General features: G+C 41.8%; 1 long non-coding RNA gene across 1 annotated transcript; it reads right to left on the reverse strand.

The window, feature by feature from the left end:
- Positions 1 to 1,189: 1,189 nt before the first annotated feature.
- LOC119877686 lies at positions 1,190 to 18,785 on the reverse strand. Its single transcript, XR_005380381.1, has 5 exons — positions 18,003 to 18,785; positions 15,960 to 16,240; positions 9,350 to 9,460; positions 5,212 to 5,278; positions 1,190 to 1,553 (listed from the first exon to the last, which is right to left on the reverse strand). It is a non-coding gene; the product is annotated as an uncharacterized LOC119877686 (long non-coding RNA).
- Between the last annotated feature and the right edge of the window lie 11 nt (positions 18,786 to 18,796).

Consider the following 18,796-nt stretch of genomic DNA (forward strand, 5'->3'; position numbering starts at 1 on the left):
AGCCCACTTTTAACACCCTCATCCTGAGACTCCCTCACTACAGCAGCAAATTACCCTTCATCGTTTGACCATACTATGGGTAGTCTTTGATGGGCATCATAGTATGAATAAAAACCCATTTCAGAATTATAAGTAAGCATATACAAAAAAATAAAATCTTACAACTTATACTCTCCTGAGAAATAAAAACGGAATCCCTGGGTGGCTCAGCGGTTTAGCGCCTGCCTTCGGCCCAGGGTGCGATCCTGGAGTCCGGGATGGAGTCCTGTGTTGGGCTACCTGCATGGAGCCTGCTTCTCCCTCTGCCTGTGTCTCAGCCTCTTTCTCTCTGTGTCTTTCATGAATAAATAAATAAAATCTTAAAAAAAAAAAAGAAAAAACATTAACCTGAATGGCTAAACAGATGAGATCTTGGAATATAAAAAGCTTGTACGCTAAATGCTCTGTGGCTTGTATGTTTGGTTTCCAGAACAGAAGAAAGACATTAATGGTAAAATCAGATTTCTTAGTTTTGACAAACATACCATGGTTATATCAGACATTAAATATAGGAGAAACAGTAAAGGGTATGTAGGTATTCCCTGTAGTGTCTTTGCAACTTTCTATAGATTTAAAATGACCCCAAAATACTAATTTTATTTTTTTTTAATTTTTTTTAATTTTTATTTATTTATGATAGAGAGAGAGAGGCAGAGACATAGGCAGAGGGAGAAGCAGGCTCCATGCACCGGGAGCCCGACATGGGATTCGATCCCGGGTCTCCAGGATCGCGCCCTGGGCCAAAGGCAGGCGCTAAACCACTGCGCCACCCAGGGATCCCTAATTTTATTTTTAAAAAGTTATGAATTGGGGCACCGGGGTGGCTCGGTTAAGCATCTGGTTAAAAGCATCTGACTCTTGGTTTTCTCTCAGATTATGATCACAGGGTCCTGGGATCAAGCCCAGAGTTGGGCTCCATGCTCAGCCAGGAGTCAGTTTAAGGATCTTTCACCCCTCCCCTGCCCTTCCCCTTTGCACATGCTCGCTTTCTCTCAAATAAATAATCTTTTTTTTTTTTTAAGATTTATTTATTTATTTCTGATAGACATAGAGAGAGAGGCAGAGACACAGGCAGAGGGAGAAGCAGGCTCCACGCAGGGATCCTGATGTGGGACTCGATCCCAGGTCTCCAGGATCATGCTCTGGGCCGAAGGCAGGCACTAAACCACTGAGCCACCCAGAGATCCCTAAATAAATCTTTTTAAAAAAATTATGAACAATTATCCTCCAGGGAAGAGTTTTATTTCTGCACTGGAGTAATAGTGATGGTTGTTATAATCTTGAGTGACTCTGGTATGAGGGTCAAATACAGTCACAACAACAGCTCTTCTGCCTCAATTCTAGCTTTTGGTTCTTCCCACTCCAACCAACAGGGTTCCTTCCTGGGTCCCCACATACCCTCTGGCATGTGGCCACCACCCACTGAAAGTGACCACACTTGCTCCCCACTACTTTGTTGTTACACGGAAGTCCATCAGTCCAGGATTTCTGACTGCTTTCAAAGTGAAAATAAGCTGTAAGTAAAACAAAACAAAGGCACAGAGAAGTTGGGTCAAGGCAGCATTGTCAAATTAAAGAAGGAGGAAACTGCCTCTTTTACTCTGCAAACATATTAACATATTCCTGAGCTTTCCTCGGTGAGATGTTATTCTGCAGCCCCCAGCCTTCACCCCAAGCACAGGAGTCAATTGATGCTATAGTGAGAGGCATTACATGATATGATATACCAACAAAACATAAAATAGGATACCAAAATTGAACACCTGATAGTCACTGGAGAACTAGGTGTAACGGTCTGGCATTTTATGGTAGCAGTGAATAGAAGTTTTCATTCAGAGGGTGCCTGGGTGGCATAGTTGCTTAAGCATGGGACTCTTGATTTTGGCTCAGGTCTTGATCTCAGGGTCATGAGATGAAGCCCCACGCTCAGCACGGAGTCTGCTAAAGTTTCTCTCCCTATCCCTCTGCCCCTGCTTACTTCATGCTCTCTCTCTCTCTCTCAAATAAATAAATCTTTAAAAAAATAAAAGGAAGTTTTCATTCAGGGAATTCTCCCATAATAAAAGAAAGATAGGGATCCCTTGGTGGCTCAGTGGCTGAGTGCCTGCCTTCCCCCAGGAGCCTTGGAGTCCTGGGATGAAGTCCCCTATCAGGCTTCCTGCATGGAGCCTGCCTCTCCCTCTGCCTGTGTCTCTGCCTCTCTCTCTGTTTCTCATGAATAAATAAATAATTTTTTAAAAAGATAGATATGAATGGCAGAAGATACAATTATTAAAACAACTGGGACCCTAGGAGGAGTTTATCTTCTGGAATCTGGTGATTTTCATTATGTTGGAGTAGAGGCTTGCTGTCCAATAGAAACAAAATGTGAGCCACGCATGTAATTTAAAATTTTTGTAGGAGCCACATTTATAAAAGTAGGAAGAAACAGGTAAAATTAATTTGTTTCAATGTATCCAAGATATAATTTCATATGTAATCAATATATAAAATTATCAGTGATACACTTTATATTATTTTTTACTGGAGTAAATCTTTGAAATGTGTGTATTTTCTGTTGGACAGCACATCTCAACACAGATGTTAAATTTTTATTGGGAATACTTAACATATATTTATATTTTATAAAATTTACAGTTAAAAAATTAGATTCACATATCTATGTTGTTCCAAACATAGTTAAAAATTTTCAAATATGAATTATCCATATTTAAATTTAAATTAAGGCAAGAAAGTAAAGAAAATGGAATTCTAGTGTGTTGTCTTCAGGAATGCAAAATGGTGCAGCCACTATGGAAAACAGCATGGCAAATTCTCAAAAATTGAAAAGGATTACCATGTGATCCAGCAATTACATTTCTGGATATACTCAAAATAATTGAAAATAAGATCTGAAAGAGATAGTGGTACACCAATGTTCATAGCAGCATTATTTACAATAGGGAAAAGGAGGAAGCAACCCAATTTGTTGATAGATGAATGAATAAACAAAATGTGGTCTGTACAAACAACATAATATCATTCATCCTTAAAAGAGAAGGAAATTCCGGGGCACCTCGGTGGCTCGGTTGGTTAAGCATCCAACTCTTGATTTTGGCTCAGGTCATGATCTCAGGGTCTGAGACTGATCTCTACATCAGTCACAGCATTCAGCAGTATCCTTAAGATTCTCTCTCCCTGTCCTTCTCCTTCTGCCCCTCCCCCCTTCTCATGCTCTCTCCGGGGCAAAAAGGAGAGAGAGAGAAGGAAATTCTGAGACATGCTACTACATGGATGAAACTTGAGGACATAACGCTTCATGAAACAAACCAGTCATAAAAAGACAAGTACCACATGATTCCACTTCAAGGAGGATCAGATTCATAGGCCAGAAAAAGGAATGGTGATGTAGCCCTGGACTGTGGGGAGGCAGGAAATGGGGAATTGTTTAATATGTATAGAGTTTCAGGCTTTCAAGACGAAAAGAGTACAGAGATTGTTTGCACAAGATTGAATGTACTTAACGCTACTGATCTTAGAAAATGGTTAAGATGGTCAACTTATATTGTTATTTTACTACAATTAAAATAAAAAGTCAGGGGTAACTGAGTGGCTCATTCAGTTAAGTGTCCAACTCTTGATTTCAGCCCAGTTCACGATCTCAGGGTCATGAGATCAAGGGTTGCGAGATTGAGCCCCGCAAAGGGCTCTGCACTGAGCACAGAGCCTGCTTGGGATTCTCTCTCCCTCTGTTCATTCCCCACCCCACCTACTGCCCCCTCCATCAATGAGTAAATTAATTTTTAAAAAAGTCAGGGGTGCCTGGCTCAGTCTGTAGAGCATGTGACTCTTGATCTTTGGGGTCATAAATTTAAGTCTCACATTGTGTGTAGAGGTTATTTAAAAATAAATTTAAAAATATTAAAAAGTCAGATCCTTAATCCCACTAGCCCATTTCAAGTGCTCAGCAGCCCTGTGTGGCTAACTGGCTTCCTTATCACACAATGCAGCTTTAGACTAAGAAAGGAGGAACTGAAATCCTACTATCTTCAACTGTCACTTTGAAAGGACTTCTCCTTGGTTCTGTCTCTGCCCTAAGCCACTGCCTTTCTTCACTCTGCCTGGAGGGTTAGAACCTGTTACTTAAGTCTAGAGAGTTGGAAATACTCATACCAATGACTTCAGAATAAGCTTCAGTTTCCTTTGGAGAGTTTCACTTGAATATAGAGGGCGGGGCAGCCATCTGATTGTTAGCCATCTACTTTGATCCTGTGGATGTAATACTTCTCAAAAGGAGGCACAAGAAAATTAAACTTCACATGTCACCTGTGAAAGTTTATTCCAACATGGATTAACACTGAAATCACTGTGATCCAATGAATAAAATCTGAAAGCAATTTTTATAAAGTCCCATTTGTGAATAGCACAGAGATTTGACCCCTCAGGGCCAGAAAGAAGGGTGAAGGAGCTATACATGAGGCATCATCAGGGCTTGCTCTTGACTTTCCCTATAGGGCTTAAGTGTGATTGGCTTTTATTTACAGTTCTTAGTAAACATTAGGTTTCTTATCAGGTGCTCGATATATATTTTAGACAAAGATTGATTAGAGGTTATTTTAAGTTTTTGTTTTTAAGGAAGTGTGTGAGCAGAGCAGGGAGGAGGGAGCAGATACAAAGGGAGAGAAAGAATCTGAAGCAGTCCCTGCCCTAGCATGGAGCCCAAACCCAAGGCTCAAATCTTAGGACCCTGAGATCATGACCTGAGCTGAATGGACCTGTAACTGACTGAGCCACCCAGGGTCCCCTAGAGTTGTCTTTATAATAATCTTTGTATTTTATTACTATGTGATTTAATCATTTTTCTATTCTCCAAGTCTTTTTAGTTAACTTGTGGCTCCTAAGAATTTTTATTCTTTTCCGAAAAGACATAATATATGATAAGCCTGATAGGATACACATTATGCCTTATCAGTAAAGAATGAAAATCCCTCCTCTGGGTGATAAATTCTCTAAATGCAAGGACAGAACAATTTAATTCTCTTTGTCTTCCATGCCTTTAAGCACAGGGCTCAAATAAGTTCTAAGCAAGCATTTGCTGATGGCCAGAAAGGCTTTTTCTGTAGGTGTTAATATGTGTTTTAAATGACATTATCCAGTTTTATTTAACAAGGGTTAAATGTCTTTGTTGCTTACCAGTAATCAAAGACAGGCATCAAGTTTAGCTCAATCACTGAGTATCCAGGGCTCCTAGAATGGTCTCCTGCCCAAAGAAAGGACTCAAGTAGTATTGAATAGATAAGTAAATGAAAGCTAACTACTTTTTAAAGTAAACTGCTTTAAAATGAGTTGAGGTGGTGCCTGGCTGGCTCAAGTCTGTAGAACATGCAACTTTTGATCTTGGAGTTGGGAGTTCAAACCCCGCATCGGGCAGAGAGATTACTTAAACAAACAAATCTACCAAAAAGACAAATGCACACAATAAAAAGAAGAAAGAAAGGAAAGAAAGGAAAGAAAGGAAGGAAGGAAGAAAGAAAGAAAGAAAGAAAGAAAGAAAGAAAGAAAGAAAGAAAGAAAGAAAGAAAGAAAGAAAGAAAGAAAGAGAAAGAACGAACCTTATGGGGCACCTATTGTACCTTATGGGACTATTTGACTCAGTAGGTAGACAGAGAATGTGACTCAATCTTGGGGCTGTAAATTCAAGCCCCACATTTGGTGTAGAAATGACTTAAAAATAAAATCTTAAAAAAAATAAAAAGAAAACAAAATGAGTAGGTAATTGCATTTCTTAATCCTTAGGAAGAACTTTCATGTAAGTATTTTAAGTGTTAAATACAGCAAAAGTGGGGTTTTTGACATCCTCTCAGATATTATAAACATTTAAGCCACAATTAAAAGACATTTGCCTGGGGCAGCCCTGGTGGCTCAGCGGTTTAGAGTCGCCTACAGCTCAGGGTGTGATCCTGGAGACCTGGGATCCAGTCCTACGTCAGTCTCCCTGCATGGAACCTGCTTCTCCCTCTGCCTGTGTCTCTGCCTCTCTCTCTCTCTCTCCTCTCTGTGTATTCTCATGAATAAATAAAATCTTTAAAAAAAAAAAAAAAAGACAGTTGCCTGAATACATTCGGCACTAGGAAGAGCCATGCTCATAGGAGCTCAGCCACGGAAGTGAGGCTCTCTGCCAGCTGTGGTGAAGACGAATGAAAACCAACTCTGTTACTCTAAGTCAGCCAACACCCTAATAGGAAATGAGTTTATAGTTCACATTTTTGGGAAATGCCGAAATATTTTTTCATTGTATTTACAGATTTCAGTAGATTTATTTATAGACTGAATATTCATGACTCCATTGTAGATTGAGTCAGTTTACCCTCTCACTTAGAAGAGGATAGGAGAAAGGTCTTTACCAATATTAACTTGTTTGTTGTCAATTAACAGTACTCAGACTGGCCAGGATAGAAGAGAGTCACTATTAAGACTCCTTATTTCACTGTTGAGATTCAGCCCAGGGAAGTTATATGACTTTTTCAAAGTCACCCAAATAGTAAATTGTTGCACAGAAACCCAGAATGCTTGGAAGCTATTTTGGTGATTTTCCTCTTATGCCACACTGATTCTTTGCTATGAGTATATGTGTGCTTGTGTGTTCCTCACATTGTACATTAGTATGGGACCATCAAAATTGAAGCTGGAAACAGATCTTATTGTTCAATGGGGAAAAATTATTATTTCTGTGATCTTTAAAGTTTTTGCCAAAATATTAAAAACCCTCTGACTGGGATGCCTGGGTGGCTCAGCGGTTGAACGTCTGCCTTTGGCCCAGGGCATGATCCTGGAGTCCCGGGATCGAGTCCCATGTCGGGCTCCCTGCATGGGGCCTGCTTCTCCCTCTGCCTGTGTCTCTGCCTCTCTCCCCATCTCTCATGAATAAATAAATAAAATCTTAAAAAAAAAACCCTCTGTTATAAGGGTATTGGGAAATGAAAACATTACTAAAACTAATATTTATTTTGTATTCTGTGACTTATTAGAAACATTGAGAAAGTGTTTTGTTTATAAAAGCTTACCAAGGATAATGCTTCCTCTTCTTTTCATTTTATAGCTTATGACAGAAAAAGTATCTTTTCAATTCTTTAGCCAATTGTCACATTCCTTTATATATTTGGATCACATTCTACTGTTTTACCATTTGTACTTCTAACATCAAGAAATATCTCCTAGAATTCCCCAGCACAAAGTTATTTTGCCAGCATCATGTCCTCTAGGACATCTTTAACCTTTTCATCATAAACACTTTACTGATGTTAAATTCTCCTTCAACACGTCCTCTGGCTGCAGATCTGGAGTCTCTTGTACAATAGCAATGTCAACATTCCCTCTGTCAGCTCCTTTGGTTATAACTCCATTTACACTAAGGCCCAGTCTCTCTCCCAGCATTATCACTTTTCATTTATTTGCTGTACTTTTGTCTTTATTGATCAATTCCTTCTTTTGATCATCCATTTCTTTGGGAATGTCATTAGGTTTATTTTGGGAGACAAGAAGTGACCCAATCACATGCTTTTCTGTCCATATGTGGGCTAAGCAACAGATTCACAGTGATCATTGACAGACTTTCAGAGAACTTATATGCCTTGTCACTTACCATGATATACATCTGTTATTTATATAGTGATTTGTGACCTGAAGAGCTGGCAGTGAAGTTTATATTTTATGCAATTACAGTTGATACACTGTTGCAACTAAAATTTGAATCATGTTTTTTTGGGGACTGATATGTAACTAAACCATTGTGAGTGTAATCTATGCATTAGGGAAGCCTATAAAATGAGGTATGGCTGTGTCCAGGTACAGTCTAGTAGAGAGTTTAAGAGGAACATAGACTTGAGGGTTTGATAGACTGGCTTAAATTCAGGACAACCATTGTCAACCTTTTAAAAGAAAAAGTAAGCAATTCAGTCAGTAAAATCAAGTTTGAGAATGACAAAAGAATGGCAATTTGGGACAAGCACACTATGGCAAACCATAGGCAAATACAGAGAACAATGGAGGAGAGCATCCTTTTATAGGGGAAAGGAAGAAGTTGGGACAAAAGTCCACGGGAGAAAAATGAGAGTTTATTGGCTGCAGGCAAATTTGTGGTGGCCTTTCACTGGTTGCTGAGCTGAGAGGAAATCCTCCTTCCTTCCTGTTGGATTTTGCAAGCTGTGAGGAATGGTGTGTGTGAGAGCCCTCCTTTCATGGCTTCCTGACTAATTCTGAGTTAGGTTTCCTTAACACATTTTCACATCTTAGACAAGTGCCTCACCTGTAAAACTAAGATAAAACCATCCCATCTTTCAGGTAACTGTGAGAAGTAGTGATCACATCAAGATCTCGTTTCACACAGGACTGGGCAGATGCGTGCTAAGCTTGTGACCAGCAGTACTGGCAGCAGAAATAGAATCTCAATTTTCCATAGACAATTCCAAAATTATTTTACATTCTTATTATAATTAAACAGGGGAAAAATACTCTATGGAAGCCTATCTATTCACTTTCTTGCTGTCTGAAACCTCTTAAGACTACTAAGAGGTCCAGTTTTGGGTGGGGAAGGAAGTTAGAATATGTAAAGGAAGGTATGGTGTAGCTATCTAAGAGGACTGCCTTATTACCAGGGAGGAGGTGGAACTGGGTTGTCAGATGAGGAAAGAAATGAGGTTTGTGCAATGATCTATGTTTCTCTGAGTCACATCTACATGGTATCTTTATTATTTGGTTTACAATAATGTCTACAACATTAGCCAGTCTGTTAGCAAGTGCAAGAATAGGGGTGGCTAGGCGGCTTAGTTGGTTAAACATCCAACTCTTGATTTTAGCTTAGGTCGTGGTCTCAGGTCCTGGGATCAAGTCCCTCATTGAGATCTGCACTCAGTGGGGAGTCTGCTTGAGAATCATCTCCCTCTCCCTCTGCCCCTACTCCTGCTTGTGCTCTCTCTCTCTAAAATAAATAAATGTCAAAAAACAAAAACAAGTGCAAGAATAAATACATTCCAGGGGCCCCTGGCTGGCTAAGTTAGTAGAGTATGGAATCCTTAATCTCAGAGTCATGAGTTCTAGCCCCATGTTGGGTGTAGGGTGTAGGGATTAAAAAAAAAAAAAATTCCAGTAACAAGTAACATATTATCTTTTTGAAATCTGTAATTTTAGTTTTCTAAGAGTATATATCTGGAAGTAAATATGATATATATATGTGTGTATATATATGCACATATATATTGGTTGGTGACTCGTAGGCATTAAGGATAACAAGGTAGATGACTTATTATATTTATTAACATTTTATTCCTAGTACCTCTAAAAGGGTCCTTGAGGAAGTATAAGAACTTTTTCTCTGACGAAGGGATCATTCTTCAGATTCTGGTGGTAGTCAATGAAATTAACATTGATATTAGGCAGTAAAGACCTGTAAAAGCAAAGGGAGAGAACTTGTTTTAGGAGGGCACCCAGATGACCTACAGATGAAGTTGCTATAATGAAGCCTCTAAGTTTGGAGTGTGATGTTTGCTCAGCACTTTGAGATGATCTCCAATGCTTATGACCTTGACAAAATATAGAATTTGGTTTAAGAAATGCCTGAAAATTCTCCATACTACCTTTTCTTGTGACTGAAATGTGGCCTCAAGTGGTTTTGGGTCCATGCATTTTTCCCTCTAACATAGGAAACAACACACAGGAAAGGTCCTTACTGGCACCGAAGAACAAAGGCTACTGAACTTGAGAAGCATAACTCTTTTTTTTTTTTTAATTCTTTTTTTTAATTTTTTATTTATTTATGATAGTCACACAGAGAGAGAGAGAGAGAGGCAGAGACACAGGCAGAGGGAGAAGCAGGCTCCATGCACCGAGAGCCCGATGTGGGATTCGATCCTGGGTCTCCAGGATCGCGCCCTGGGCCAAAGGCAGGCGCCAAACCGCTGCGCCACCCAGGGATCCCCGAGAAGCATAACTCTTGATCATCAATGCTTTTAGAGACAGCTCTTGGGATGCCTGGGTGGTTCAGCGGTTGGGGGTCTGCCTTTGGCTCAGGGCCTGATCCCAGGTCTGCAGATTGAGTATCCCATCGGGCTCCCTGCAAGGAGCCTGCTTCTCCCTCTGACTGTGTCTCTGCTTTTCTCTCTGTGTCTCTCATGAATAGATAAATAAAATCTTTTTAAAAAGAGAGAGATAGTTCTTGACCAAAAGAAAGAAATGTGAAAAGTAATCGAGAAAATCTGAACTAAAATTGGAATTGGGAAGACTTCTAGAGGAAGCTCTTATCCCCTACCACTAGTCAGTTATCCCCAACAGAAAGAGTGGTGCCTTGCATCTCCAACTGGAAGATGTCACTATTTTACTACGTTTCCCAGGAAAGATATTCTTCTGTCCAGCAACAACCCCAACTAATGGAAAATGCTGCAGCTCAGCCAATGAAAAGTCATTGTCACCTTAAACTCTTTCCTCCCTCCAATCAACTTTAATTTTTCCTTTGCCAATGGACTTCCTTGCCCAACCCTCTCTATAACAGCCTTCCATTTTATAGAATTCCTTGGAGTATCTCTCTGCTTGATGAGATACTGCTTGATTCATGAATCACTTGATAAGGCCAATTTGATCTTCAAACTTACTCAGTTTTATTTTTTTTAAAGATTTTATTTATTCATGAGAGAAACAGAGAGAGAGACAGAGACAGAGACACAGAGACACAGGCAGAGGGAGAAGCAGGCTCCATGCAGGGAGCCCCGCATGGGACTCAATCCCAGGTCTCCAGGATCACGCCCTGGGCCAAAGACAGTGCTAAACTGTTGAGCCACATCGGCTGCCCTCAGTTGTATTTTTTTTTAACAGAAAAAATCACAAAGAAAGGACAAAGGACAAGAATCATTGCAATAAGTGGTTATCTCAATATTCAGAAGAGGAGGAGCATAAAGGAAACCTTGTTAACACTTTTAGGTACATCCTTGCAGAAAATTTTAATGTATATAGATATATATTACACATTTGATGTAAATACCAAAATATATCATTTTAGGAAAATGTACACAAGACCACTTTTTTACAAAAAGATTTCTACTAGGGGCACCTGGGTGGCTCAGTTGGTTAAGTGTATAACTCTTGATTTCAGCTCAGGTCATGATCTCAGGGTTGTGAGATCAAGCCCTATGTTGGGCCTTGTTCTGGGCCTGGAGACTGCTTAAGATTCTCTCCCCCAACTCCACTGCACTCTCTCCATAACAGAAAAACAAAAATGAAAACAAAAACAAAAAGAGGTTTCTGCGCCACATGTCAGGATAGCAGCAGAAGTAACTGCTTGTCAGGCCAGATGATTTATCTCTCCCAGTACATTAAGCAGGAGGGCACTAAAAACAGTCATGTCATTACCCATCTATTGTATAAGCATGAGTGGCCTTCTGTATCTGTCAAGGTTCAGAGAGAGGAAGAGTAGCCACCAGGTAATGTGTATGTATAATTTGTTACAGGGATGCTATTGTGGGAGCTGGTTAAGCATCTCTGTCTAGAAAGGAAGATGGATGAGAGAGTCTGGAGAGGCCAGAATGGCTGGAACTCAAGTTGGAAATAGAGCTAAAATTCGCCTTAGCTCCCTTGTTTTTGCCTCTAGTCTTGGTAGTGTGAGCATCTAGCAGAAGACCCTTCCTGAGCTTAACACATATCTGGCCCAAGAGTTGGGGAAGTTAAAGGAGGATGCAGGGGAGGTATCACAGCTATAAGGTTGGCTTCTGTCACCCAACAATGATGATAAGAACAGCAGGTTCTGCCCCTTGAAACCTCACACAAGGATCTCTCTTGTAGCCCCCCACATCTAAACACACAGAGAAGAGATTTCTGGGCAATATCCTCCAGCTTAATCAAGTTGCTATGGCATGAAGCCACTGACCCTGGTTTCTTTTTTTTTTTTTTTTAATTTTTTTTTTTTTAATTTATTTATGATAGTCACACACAGAGAGAGAGAGAGAGAGAGAGAGAGAGAGGCAGAGACACAGGCAGAGGGAGAAGCAGGCTCCATGCACCGGGAGCCCGACGTGGGATTCGATCCCGGGTCTCCAGGATCACGCCCTGGGCCAAAGGCAGGCGCCAAACCGCTGTGCCACCCAAGGATCCCATGACCCTGGTTTCTTTATAGTCCTCGATGTGGCTTGCCTCTTGGATGCCCTGACAAAAGCATGAGTTTAAGACATTTTAGTGATTTATTTATTTATTTTTTTATTCATGAGAGACACAAAGAGAGAGAGAGAGGCAGAGACCCAGGCAGAGGGAGAAGCAGGCTCTATGCAGGAAGCCTGACGTGGGACTCGATCCCAGGTCTCCAGGATCACACCCTGGGCTGAAGGCAGCGCTAAACCTCTGAGCCACCCAGGCTGCCCAATTTTAGTGATTCTTGACTTGAGACTGTGATATAGGTATTTTTTCTTTCTTTCTTGTATGGAAGAGTAAGCCCCCCCCTTTTGTCTCTCTCATTGTCACCCAATACCAAACCACTTTACTTAACTGATCTTCTTTAACTTATAACTGTCCCCTTTTTTTCCTGTTGGTAGGTAATAAACAAAACCAAACCAAACCTTTTTCTTTTTTAAAAGATTTTATTTACTTGGGTTTTTGTTTGTTTGTTTGGTTGGTTGGTTGGTTTTTTTAAGATTTATTTGACAGCACAAGCAGCAGGAGCAGCAGAAAGAGGGAGAAGCAGGCTCCCTGCTGAGCTGGGAGCCCGACACGAGGGCTCGATCCCAGGACCCTGGGATCATGACCCAAGTAGAAGGGAGACATTCAACTGACTAAGCCACCCAAGCCCCCCAGTAAAAAACTTTCAAAGTCAATATTATTAACACCTCCTATTATGGGATAAAGATCTCAAAATTGTTCTAGTTTTGCAGGATAACATTTGGGGTTTATGTTTTTTGTAAGTAGTCAAAATATACATGTTAGCAGGACACCATTGTTGCTTAATAACTCTCAAGGGAGGGGATCCCTGGGTGGCTCAGCAGTTTGGCGCCTGCCTTTGGCCCAGGGCGCGATCCTGGAATCCCGGGATCGAGTCCCGCATCAGGCTCCTGGCATGGAGCCTGCTTCTCCCTCCTCCTGTGTCTCTGCCTCTCTCTCTCTCTCTGTGTGTGTGTCTATCATAAGTAATAAATAAATCTTAAAAAAAAAACTATCAAGGGATTAAAAAAAAGAACTTTCAACAAAAGCATAGATAATGAAAATACTTAGCACATATTCAGCTCTCCAAGGAAGGACTGGACTCCACATGGCCTGTGCTCACACTTCTGTCCTATCAGCTCTTTGCCACATGCAGTGAAGCTCAGGAATCATTGGCCAATACTGACCTCTTGTTCATTTGCCCTTGGGGAGCACAAAGTCTGCCATGAGCAAATGGAGGCAGAACAGGATGCTCCCTAACAAAGGATTAGTACTCAGGGGGATTGTGGGGCTGACGCAGGGACAGGCTCCCTCCCACTCATCCAACCACAATGGTTTCAAAATAGAAGCTACAGTGGGAAGGAATTGTTTTTACCATATTAATTTGGGCGAGGTATGCTGGGGTCAGATGCTAATACAGAGAGAGAAAACTGGGATCCTTGGGTGGCTCAGTGGTTAAAGCATCTGCCTTCAGCCCAGGGCGTGATCCTGGAGTCCCAGGATTAAGTCCCATGTCAGGCTCTGTGCATGGAGCCTGTTTCTCCCTCTGCCTGTGTCTCCGCCTCTCTCTCTCTCTCTCTCTCTCATGAATAAATAAATAATCTTAAAAAAAGAGAGAGAGAGAGAAAACTGTTTTCTGTACTCACAGCCACCCAAGGTCACTCGGGGGAAGCACCAGGTTAATCATGAGGCAGAGTGAGGGGTAACTGTGGTTTATTGTGATTTTTGGTGGAAGGAAAAGTTTAGGCAGGGCAAATAGGTTTAGGATTGGCTAATTTGAATAATTTCAGTGGGCCCTTGGGTACAGGGGCTATCCCAGGATACCTGATACTTGGCCCTGCGGTAATCAGGGTGGGTGTATAGTGGTCCAGAGTATATAATTCAGATAAGGGAGATGTTTGGTGTTGTGGACTTAACGGGTTGTTCAAGAAGAGGAACTGACCAGCCTCTAGCCAGAATGTCAAAACTGGATCAAGATAGCACACATCTGGGATGCCTGGGTGGTTCAGCGGTTGAGCATCTGCCTTCCGCCAGGGCGTGATGCTGGGGACCCGGGATCGAGTCCCGCATCGGGCTCCCTGCATGGAGCCTGCTTCTCCCTCTGCTTGTGTCTCTGCCTGCCTCTCTCTGTGTGTCTCTCATGAATAAATAAATAAAATCTTAAAAAAAAAAAAAGATAGCACACATCTACCCATACAATCTTATATCACAGCATATTCTTTCAAAACAATGTATGTAAAAGATTGCACATCTTGTTACTTCTTTAATCCAAGACGTTAAAACTCCCCACTGATGTTAACTTCAAAATTTTTCTCAAATTTTGAAATATTTCATCATTCAAAAATTGTATTACAGTAATTGCTTTTTAAAGAGTTGAAAAGCCCCTCATGGGGCACTTGGGTGGCTCAGCTGGTTAAGCATCTGCCTTCTGTTCAGGTTATAGTCCCAGGGTGCTGGGATCCAGCCCTGGGTCAGGCTGTCTGCTAAGCGAGGAGTCTGCTCCTCCCTCTGCCCCTGTTCATGTGTACTATCTCTCAAATAAATACATAAATAAAATCTTAAAAAAAAAAAAAAGGTTGAAAAGTACCTCACAGCACTGGTTTACCTCTAAGTTTTTGTCCCCAAACAATGAAATAGTCAATATATCAAAATGTCAACTGTCTTACATTTGTAAAGTATCTGTAATTTTCTGCACGTTTTAAATATTCCATATATATATTTTTTTAAAAATGGAAGTTACTGAAAGAGAAAAAGAGACAGAGAAGAGCTGCAAGCTGCCCTGCATCCAGTGCATCTTTTTTTCTTGCCACTTTTTATTGAGATATAACTGGCATTGATGTACGTCTTAATCCAAATGAAGTTTCCTGACTCTCCTGAGCCCCATAGAAATGAAGGCATTTAATTGTACATACTTTGGGATGGGAAAACTTATAATCAAGCTAAAAGCTTACAACTCAGAATGAAGACAGACAGACCTTAGCTCAACTAATGTCCAAGCCAGGCCTTTTTTCTGGCTTGCCCTGATGAGGAAATGGTCAAAGGGCATCCATGCAATATTGCCCAGTATCACCCAGCCCACTTGCAGTCTTTTGCTAGGCAAAAAACAATAAAAAAAACAATTCAAGCAAGTAACAAGCTCAGAGAGGTGCCATAATTCCTCTTTCACTGTTTAATACAAAGTACTGTTTGAAATAACTGCAAAACCCCAAGGGTCCAGCCTTCTGGGGTGGTGACTTCTTGAAGCATTGGTGCTGCTTCAAAGGTGCATTTTTCTTTTTTTTTAAATGATGTAAAATTGGGATATAACATTATATTCATGTCAGGTGTACCACATAATTCATTATTTGCATATACTACAAAGTGAAAACAATAAGTCACCATCCAACACCATACAACTGACCTTCTTCACAAAGGTTTATTTATTTTTTTAAATTTTATTTATTTATTCTTGAGAGACACACACAGAGAGAGGCAGACACATAGGCAGAGAGAGAAGCGGGCTCCATGCAGGGAGCCTGAGGTGGGACTCGATCCTGGGACTCCAGGATCACCCCCTGGGCCGAAGGCCTTAACAGCTAAGCCACCCAGGTATCCCACAAAAGTTTATTTGTCTGTATAGATCAAGAAAATTCTCCAGATGAGGCAGCTGAACTGGCTTTCATCCCACCTGGGTTCTTTCATTGTCATCCCTGCCTGCTAGAGTACCTGGCCTCAAGGAGAAACATTACATCTGGACAGGTTCCATGCTGCTGCTGGGTAGTTCAACTTACCTTTTTTACATCATTCTTTTCTTCTCTCAGTGGGAAAGGAAGCCAAAAAAGGGGCTTGTAAGCCAGCCCAAGTCTCTCTCTCTTGGGTTCAAGGGTGCGGCAGTTAAGAGTGCATACCATAGGACGCCTGGGTGCTCAGCAGTTAAAATGTCTGCCTTCAGCTCAGGCTGTCCTGGAGTCCCCGATAGAGTCCCAAGTTGGGGTCCCTGCAGGGAGGCTGCTTCTCCCTCTGCCTTTGTCTCTGCCTCTCTCTCTCTCTGTCTTCTATGAATAAATAAAATCTAAAAAAAAAAAAAAAAAAGAGCACATACCATAGAACCAAAGTGCCTCAGCATGCCAGCATTTACACCTGCCATCTACAAGCTGAGTGACCTTAGGAAAATTACCTTAATGACTCTGTACTTCAGTTTCCTTCCACTAAGTGGTGATGGTAGTTAACACCTGCTGCTAGCTTGCTATGATGTTTAAATGAGATTTAGTATTCAAAACCAGTACAAACCACAGTGAAGGTGTAATACATGCAAGCTATTGTTACTGTATTGCTATCTGATAGATACTGTAGCTTTGAATAAAAGCCATCTCTGAGCCTCAGGGATCCTGCTCATTGGCACTCTCCTAGGGAAGGGGGTGGGCAAAACTTAATGAAGTTTTCTTTCAAGGAGTAACTGGAAAATTTTAATAGACTCCAGACAATACAAACTTCTGTACCATTTGTTATGGATGAGTGGCTTCCACAGAGGAGCTTATTTTTGAAACTTAAAAATATTTGTTGAAAGGCGTTAAATTTGTGATAATCTATTTACATAAATAGGAAATTAAAAGGCAGGTCAGTCTCTCCGAGAGGATACATTTTGGGGTGAGCTTCATTTGTGGTGAATTCAATTGTTTTTAAATCACAAACCTTAAAGGTGCACGTGTCTGCAGGTACTCTCAACAATAAAAACAACAACAACAACAACCATGTGGGGGTGGGGTGGATGGATCAGCCGTTTAGTGCCGCCTTCAGCCCAGGGCCTGATCCTGGAGACCCGGGATCCAGTCCCAAGTCAGCCTCCCTGCAGGGAGCCTATTTATTCTCGTGAATAAATAAAAATGAGAGACACACAGAGAGAGGCAGAGACATAGGCAGAGGGAGAAGCAGGCTCCATGCGGGGAGCCCAATGTGGGACTTGATCCCAGGACTCCAGGATCATGTGCTGAGCCGAAGGCAGATGCTCAAACCGCTGAGCCACCCAGGCGTCCCAATAAGTAAAATCTTTAAAAAGTCTCTTTTAGATTTCTGAGTTTAGGTGAGACATTTTTGAGGTGAAAAGAATGGAGGTCCCTATGACCCCACAGCTGAGGTGGTCCAGGAAGACAAGTGTGGGCAAATATTTTCCAGTTGGTGAGAAGAACTGGAAATTGTGGGCAAGGCCTGGATTTGTGGCACCAGTATGAACAATTTCAGGCCTCACTGTGAAAGAGGGTCTACCTGTAATGTTGCTGGTTCTCATCTCTGAAAAAAACATTAATAGGCACCTAGGATTACTCCCAAGACCAGAGAGAGGCTCATAATCAGGCCAAGGCTCTAATCTTTCTTTCAGGGAGGCTCTCAAAGATTATTGCATTGTTGGGCAGCCCGGGTGGCTCAGCGGTTTAGCACCGTCTTCAGCTCAGGGCCTGATCCTGGAGACCCAGGATGGAGCCCCACGTGGGGCTCCCTGCCTGGAGCCTGCTTCTCCCTCTGCCTGTGCCTCTGTCTGTCTCTCTCTCTCATTAATAAATAAGTAAAATTTAAAAAAAAGGATTATTGCATTGTTGATCAATAATGAACAGGGAGCCCCTCGAAGGGATCAAAGAGCCCGTGTAGCTTGAGTCTCTCTTAACGGACTATATAAACATATCTTCTTGGACCTGGCTTCACAGTCCCTTAATTCTGAAGCACTATTTTTTGTTACCGTTTTAATATTTGCCTCAGATTGGCTGCTTGCATTCTCTCTCCAGAACCACTTTTCTACAGTCTGCTATGATGAAGTCATTGTGGAGTTTTGTGGGAACACCTACCTGATTTTTGTAGGACTCATTTTCAGTAATTTTGCTTTAATTTTCTCCTTGTACATTTTCACCCCCTCTAACAGCTCTTCCTTTCACTTTTCCCATTTTTCTTTCCTAGAATCAGCTTTTGACAAACTGCTTTTTACTGTCATCCGCTCATAATCTGCCACTGCTCCAAACATTCCCTTAATTTAACCAGTGATTTTAAAATAATCTGTTCTGTGAAACCTGTGATGAATGCCTTGATCTCATCCTCTTTATAAAGAGTCTCCAAAAATTAAAATGGTGATAATTACTAACTCCAGAACACATCAAGAAGTCTCCACTGCTCTCAGGCTGGGAAGCCATTTCCACCCAGCCTTTAGTTTCAGGTGTTCCCTTGGGTCTTCTGGGTCACCTTCAGAGACCGGGGACTCCTCAGCCCAAGTAATCAACATGTGAGCAACCTCAGTGAACATGTTACTCCTTCCCTAAATTCTGCAATCGGAGCCGCCTTTATCCGTCTCGCTGTTTTCGGTTCCCTATTTTCTCCTTGGCAGGAAATTACTCTTTTTTTTCTCTCACGCTGATCTTCAATACCGGAGTCCTTGAGGTCCCGGTTTAGGGGGGGAACTCTCCCAGTCAGCATCTCCCGGAGCTCAACGCTGCCGCGGTCAGACCCTCCCCCGCCCTGAGAAAGGGCTGGCGCGAGGCAGCGGCTCTCCTCTCCACAGCGTCCCCTTCCGCAGGCCCCGGCCCTGCCCCGCGCCCCGCAGACCAATCCCTGGCTCCGCCCCGGGAGCGGCACAATGGCGCCCTCGCGG

This window comes from Canis lupus, chromosome 28, assembly GCF_011100685.1.
Source record: "Canis lupus familiaris isolate Mischka breed German Shepherd chromosome 28, alternate assembly UU_Cfam_GSD_1.0, whole genome shotgun sequence".
Classification (NCBI taxonomy): domain Eukaryota; kingdom Metazoa; phylum Chordata; class Mammalia; order Carnivora; family Canidae; genus Canis; species Canis lupus.